Source organism: Cylas formicarius, unplaced genomic scaffold (genome assembly GCF_029955315.1).
Source record: "Cylas formicarius isolate icCylForm1 unplaced genomic scaffold, icCylForm1.1 PGA_scaffold_69__1_contigs__length_41831, whole genome shotgun sequence".
NCBI classification, from domain to species: Eukaryota; Metazoa; Arthropoda; class Insecta; order Coleoptera; family Brentidae; genus Cylas; species Cylas formicarius.
The window spans coordinates 34,108-41,831 of record NW_026844346.1 but is presented as its reverse complement, the minus strand read 5'-3'; the positions used below and the strand labels follow the sequence as shown (position 1 = coordinate 41,831).

The 7,724-nt window shown below is 31.8% G+C and overlaps 1 long non-coding RNA gene across 1 annotated transcript; it reads left to right on the top strand.

The window, feature by feature from the left end:
• On the top strand, positions 1–7,140 carry LOC132702742 (uncharacterized). Its single transcript, XR_009618961.1, has 3 exons — positions 1–84; positions 1,117–1,220; positions 6,918–7,140. It is a non-coding gene; the product is annotated as an uncharacterized LOC132702742 (long non-coding RNA).
• Positions 7,141–7,724: the final 584 nt, after the last annotated feature.

Sequence of the window (7,724 nt, the reverse complement as noted above, 5' to 3'; positions counted from 1 at the left end):
GCCGCGATTTTGGGCTGGTGGAACGAGCATTCTTCTTATAAGTATCCAGGCGGATTTTCAGAAAAAACTGGACACTACACTCAGGTAATTTTTTAAATGTTCGTTCAATGCGAATTTGACATAATACTTATTAACAAATCTAGACCTCTTTATGGTCTAGTAGCAATAAAATTTCACTATGGTAGCTACAGTCAAAGAAGTTTTTAGCTAGCCCGTCTATGAAAAAAAAATCACTTGGGTAAACTAACCAAAACTCTTAGCCGAAGTGGTGGCTCAGTTGGGAAATTGAAATATATAACGCAGTAGATAATAATGAAATACAATGCTTAAGACAAATGTGGGATAAAATAAAAAGTTATTTTCTGAGGTCTGAAGTACAAAGTAGCGTAAACCATTGGAGCGCTTAAAAATAATCAGTCCATATCTTATGCAGTCCATATCTTACAATGTCATCAAAAAGTTATACGGCCAAGAGGCCCACAACAGATCATAATTGAATTGGGACTAGAAATGCCTTATTCTCATTGAAACTCCTAGTACAGAAATGTTATGATCAACAAAAAAACGTACTTTTACTAATGAGAACCGTTGACTGCCGCACGACCTATTGTTAACATTACGATAGGTTGGGCTAAATTTAAAGGTCATATAATTCACAAGGCTCTACCTTAACCAATTTTGATATTCAGGTTTACCAGAGTGGAAACTTGTATAGATAAAATTTTACACTTTAATATGGCGTAATGCAAGACGGTATTATATAAGAACATCGCATTCAATAGTTTGCACTTTGTGAATGTAGAGAGCTGTTTTAGCAGGCAGAAACTGTACAGTTTTTTGAATTCATATAAAAAATCTTGAGTAGGTTGTTGATGTGCTATTGAAAAGAAAGATATTTTAATTTCAATGTTTTTATTATTATTAAATATACGGAGACAAGACTTGGACGAGTTAACCATAAGTTGTTCTAGCTCTATTATATAAAAAGATACATTTAAGTAATAATCTCCTATATACAAGATAAATAATAGATAATTTCAAAATTAGCTTCGGTGTTATTTTATTTTTTTAGGCATATGTTCTATTTCGGCTGAGTATTTAATATTCGTATTTCAGTTGGTTTGGGATGACACCATGTACGTCGGATGTGGTTACACCCATTTTCCTATAGATGGACAGTACCAATATGAGAAGATTTATGCCTGCAACTACGGTCCGGCGTAAGTGTCTAATTAAAATTTTGTCATATCGAGGCCTTTTGTTTGTGGTACTAAGTTGGCAATAGTCAAGATTCAGTTAGTCCTTGTTCAAATCACTGTCCCCCAAAAAAAGGAATACTCATAATTGAAACATATGTTGTTGCTTCTAAACTTGTAAGCTCGATGCATTTTGACCGTGTCGATCATCGATAAACGAGTGTTCCCTGAACAAAATCTTCTCTAGGTTTGTCACTTTCATATTAGTCTGTCCAGTGGAACTCATTTCCACGATTTCTGAGGAATAACACATGAATCATACAAACCATTCGTTAATTCAATTCAAGCAAATTACCAATTCAACATTTTACAGTTATACCTCGAAGTTCGGCAGTTTTATCATCGGAATTTGAGTGTTGAAGCGTTCATGGCCTTAAAGGCCTTTGTCAATGCCTCTCTCGAGTCTTAGAATTCTTTAAGAATGAATATGGATATTCTTTCCAAATTTTGACTGAGATACTAACCACCTAAGGAAAATATTAACAAATTAATGCAGCTCAATGGAACAAATAGCACAAAGCCGAATTTTTATGCAGCTACTATACTACTGACAAAGTTCAATATCGTTTGCTGGGCAATATTATCCGGAAAGCCGAAGGTCAAAATTTCCATAATATCTACATTATTTGAGTTTTGCTAAAAATAATATTTTTGTATACTTCCAAAGTCGTAAATGCTCTATAGAACGTAAGTCGAGACATTTTCTAATTTGGAACCTAGGTGGGAGTACGTTTGATTGAAGGTTATAGGGAATGGTTCATTCAACTTTTATTTTATTTATTTTAATTTGAGTTATACGTTTCCGACAGTAGTATCAAAGCCCGTATGAAATGTTGACTGTCAAAACCGCCCTAAACGTTGTGTAATCTAATCTACCATTTAGATAAATTTAATGAACTTGCGACTAGAAATAATCGAACCATCTCGTGCGAAGAACAAACTACCCTTAAGGAAGCGCATAACAATTTACAAAGACTAAATACACTCATGGTTTTTAACATCGGAACACTAGAAAGAAATAACATTGAAATGAGAAATCGATTGTGTTCCAATAACAACACTAAAGAACAAAAACGATACCATACTACAAATGACGCTACATATTCTCAAGGCAGAAAGGCATATTTCGTAATATTAGAAAGCAAAACAAATGCAGACAAAAAAGGAATACCTTCAGAAGAGGATCATCAACCTTGGACAACGACCGTTACGGAGAAGAAACATGAAACTATTATACGAATTGCAGAAATTTGCGATCCGAAAGAAGCATTTCAAAAGTTCAAAAGCGAACTAAATCCAAAAGAGGTAGGCCGAGGTTTCAAAAGTGTAAGACAAACAAAAAATGAAGCAAAACCGTCAGAATATAAATACTAAAGAAACGCAAAATATGGATTCCATGTTTATGGCACCGGGAATTGAAAAACGTTTTTCAGGAGAAGAGTTTTTATTGGAAATTGAGAGGCTCAATTTTGAAATTGTTGATGAGCTTGGATGTAGTGCACATGACAAAATACAGGTGGTGACAAAAAAGCAATGTCGCAATCCTGCCAAATGGTTTTTAAAAAAAGGAAAAATTTATGTCAATCTTATAACAGTTTACGTTAAAGAACACTTTAACCTGGTTATATGTTACAAATGTTGTGGTTTTGGATATGTGGCTAAATACTCCTCTGAAAAAGAATGTTGTCATAGGTGTGGTGGTGAACATAATAGTACAGAGGGCAATACAGACACTTATGGCTGTCCAAACTGTAATAAAATAAAATTCTTGGAAAAAAACTATTCAGCAAGAAGCCAGAACTCTCCAGTGTACATAAGGAAATTGGCGTCGTTCCAAAACATTATTAACTATGGCAATTTTTTATAGAATATACCTCTGATTCGGCTCTTAAACAAGTTCAAACTTCATATGACGACAGGTAAAACGAATTAAACAGACGTTCAGTATTATTCATTGGAACGTACAGTCGCTGGGGATTTGCTCCAAACCCACTCAAACTGTAGGATTCTATGTTTAACAGAACACTCGAAAACAAGTGACATCTAATTCTAAAAAACTTTGTTCAGGTGAGCTGTTTCTGCCACGAGTACAATGAGCATAGTGGTAGTGCGATTTATGTTCATAAATCGGTTCAGTACAAGTTAAGAAACAGACTCTCTAAATTCACACTAAAAATATATTTGAGTGTTCGGCAGTGGAGTGCACATTCAACAATGAACAATTTTTAGTGCTATCAATCTACAGACCACCTCAGCGTGATATAGACGCTTTCTTACATTGCGCCGAAAAGGTACTGTCCCAAATAATTAACGAAAAGAAAAAAAATTTCATGGCTGGTGACGTTAACATAGAAATGTTAAAGGCCAATGTCAATAATACAAATTTAACTTCACTTTTGTCGTCTTTTAATATAGCGCCTACAATTTTTGAAAACAACAGAAGACTTTTTTATTTGTAAATTGTGATTGTGTACATAGCTTAGTATTAGATACATTTATCTCGAACCATAAAGCACAGAAAATTGAATTTCTATTAAAACCGTCGGACGAAAAGTTCCATTATGTGAGAATTTTCTCAACCGAAAATAAACAAAATTTTTTAGAGTGTGTATGTATATAAGGTCCGAAAACAAAACGTTAATGGACAATGGTCTAATTTTTTAAATACTTTTGGTAGATCTTTCAATTATTATTTCCCGTTGAAGTTGATAAATAAAAGAAAAAAACACTCTCATAGAAATAACCAGCAAGTTCTAGATATTAAAAATAAACTAAACATTTTACTTATACTCTCTAGAAATGATGCTTATTTTAAATCGCTTTATAACCAAACAAGAAAAGAATATGAAAAACTCTTAAAAACATCCAGAGCTGAAGAATACAGACAGAAGATTGTATGTTCGGATAATAAAACCAAATGTATGTGGTCAATTGCAACGACATTTTAGATAAAAACAACAACAGTAATCTTCAAATGCAATGTGACCCTACTGAAGTAGCAAACCGTTATAATGAGTATTTATTATCAATTATACCAGATCTAATCAATTCAGTTGTAAAATACCAATTAACAACCAAACAAAATAAAGAATAAGCACAGTAGTGGTTATGACGAAATACGTAAAAGTATAGTTAAATTTTTAGTGCCCTATATTAACAATGTTCTTAGACATTTATTATTCAACAATTTCAAATATGGAATTTATCCAGATCAATTAAAAACAGCTGTAATCAAGGCATTATATAAGAAGGGTGACCCGGAAGAAATGGGTAATTATCATTATTCTCTCTGGTTTTTCGAAGATATTTGAAGTAGCAGTATGTGGTAGATTGGTATATTTCTTTATTGACTGTAACTTGTTTAGAGACCATCAGAATGGATATACGTCTGGCAAATCCACTGAAACTGCACTTTTTAAGTTTATTAAAATAATTATAAAACATATCAAAAATGCCGGTATCTCACTTGGCATTTGTTTGGATTTGTCAAAAACCTATGACTGCATCGACAGGGATCTACTTCTTAAAAAATTAGAAGTGTATGTGGTGTCCGAGGACAAGTGCTTGAACTGTTTAGATCCTATTTATCGAATAGAAAACAGTCTGTCAAAATTATGAAAAATAGACGCCCTCACTACTCACAATTTAAAGAAAGCTTATATGCTATCGCACAAGGCAGTATACTAGGACCAATAATATTTATAATATACATAAATGACATCTATTGGATTAGAGGACTAAACAGTGAAAGCAGTGTGTGTGTGTGTGTGTGTTATGCAGACGACACAAACTTACTTGTGGGAGGTAGAGATATTACTCAGGTTCTGAACAATGGTATAAGTTGTATGGAAAAGCCGACAATTGGTTTAAAGAAAACAAATTAATTTTAAATAAAGATAAGTCACACGCTATTTTGTTTCGAACAAAACAGTCTAAATTGCATAAACCACCCTATTTGGAATGTGATAAGTATGTTATCAATATAGTAGATAGTGTATAGTTTTTAGAAGTAAATATAGATGAATTTGTGGACTGGAATGGACATATGCTCATTTCAATCCACTATGAATATTGATAGTTTAATAAAACGGTCAGATTTTGTTTGTTGTGGAATTAGAGTAGTTAAAAGGTACATGCACTAAAATAGAACAAAAATTTTATATTTTGCCAATTTACTGTCGATTTTAAAATATGGCATTATTTTTTGGGGAGGGCACAGCGCAGTACAAAGATTATTTGTAGTTCAGAAGAGAGTTATAAGGCTAATTAAAAATATCAAGTGTGGAGATAGTTGTCGAGAAATTTTTCAGATCGAAGGTTTAATGACGGTAATGACGGGTATACGGTGTCTAGATTTACGACTCGCTCATTTTCTTTTTTAAAAATCGGAAATACTTTGAACCGCATATATCGCCTTATAAGTACAACAATAGAACGCAAAATGTAAATTACCAAACACATACAACTGAGAAGAGTGCATACTATATGTGGTGAAGATTTTATAACAAATTGCCGAACAGTTTAAAAGAAATAAGTAGTTTGAAAAGATTTTAAGACACTTCTGATAGGATTAGAACCCTATTGAAAAATTCAATAATAATAATAATGTAAAAAAAAGTAAATCTAGGTATTAGACGCTATTTCCGTTGTGTTTTTGTATTTTGTAATATACTAACACAATTTGAAATAAAGATGATTATTAGTATTATTAAAATAACATAAAGACAGTAGAAGACCGACAATCTCTTAATTTTTCAGATAATACCCCATATTTTACAAATGAAATTTTTGTGAGGTTATCATATCATATCATACATAAAATTCAAAGCGAACTTTTTATTTGATATTAAAACACGTTTGTATAATACAATTTTATTATTTTATCTGCCGTATTTCTTACCTCCTTGCCATTTTCAAATGCATAGGAACAACATCTCTTGTGTGATGAATTTATCTGTTAGTATCAGTAACTGCTCTAATAAATTAATTAATTATATTAATAATATTAATTAATTCAACGTTCTTCATAACCAAGTTATTTGTTATACTTCTGCCTTCGAGTACATTGAAAAGAGGTAAAACTAACCAAAACAGTAAAATATTAATATTTTCAGAATTAGCATACATTTTAGGAGTTAGATATACAGCTATATTGTATATAAGAAGGTCTATCATTCTGTTATCGAATATACAAAAAAATCGTATTAGATAACGAAAATCCGACTACAATTGTGTTAATAACAGGCAGTAGTTGTCAAAAACCGAAAAACGTCTTCATCATAAAAGATGTATAACGCCCAGCGTTTCATATAGAGGGTAGTTCAAATTTAAATATCGGGATGGCTGAAGTATGAAATTTATGATTTGCGTGTTTTCGTTGTATCTTTTTGGTTAATTTCTATAGAGAATAAGGTTTAAAGAAAAGAAAAGTGATGATCGTTAAAGAATAAGAAAACGTTTTGTCCTTTTCTTTCTGCGAAACGAATTCGTCAAAAACAAAATCCAAAGACTGAAATCCCAATTTTCGCGTGAACTATATTTTCGGAAGTCGATGAATGTATTTTTAACTGTTTCCCAGATTCCAATGGCCAAAGTCATGTTTTACTAACCCGGTATTAACAAAAGTAGTTTATTGTAGTATTTACAATGTCTCATTTTTAGGGGAAATTATCCCAGAGCGCCATATAAAACTGGAACTTCCGGATGCGAGAACCTGTGTTGAGCCTTGAGACTTCCATAACAATGATGTTGACTATAATATATTTTTTTTTGTGTTAGATTGTCCTAGATTTGTTAATCAATTAAATTATTTGAAAAAGAAAACAACAAATGTATATATATATATATATATATATATATATATATATATATATATATATATATATATATATATATATATATATATATATATATATATATATATTCTAACAGCAGTAAAAAAAACATATGGGTACAGTTATAACAGAGAATGAAATAAATAAACTTTCGTATGCATAAACGTATTTGTTTCCATTACAGGACCGAGAAAACTACTCCTTAAAGTTATAATAGCAGGGTAGTTAAATAAAGAAAACATTTTTTTAATACATAATTTGCGGATTTCGACAGTAGCAAATATAAAATGTTGAAGTTGGTGAACATGGCTAGTTAGTAAACCTTCAAATATTAAATAAAGGAAGCTGGAAACGGTTACAAACTATTTACCCATCTTTTGTCTGATTAGTTATTTAAAAGTTATTTAAAGTGGAAATAATCATCTCTAACTAGTTCGAATCTGAGAAGATCAATGCGAGACGTAATTAAATGCAATTACTTTTTTACAAAGTAGAAAACAACACCAAAGCAAAAGCCTTCCACATGGCCCCCTTAATGCTTTAGAGCAGTACAGCGTTGCTTTATTGCAGATATGATTGTAATTGACGAACTGTCAGCGGCCATGTCGGTTATTAATCGGCGCTAGGTTTTATT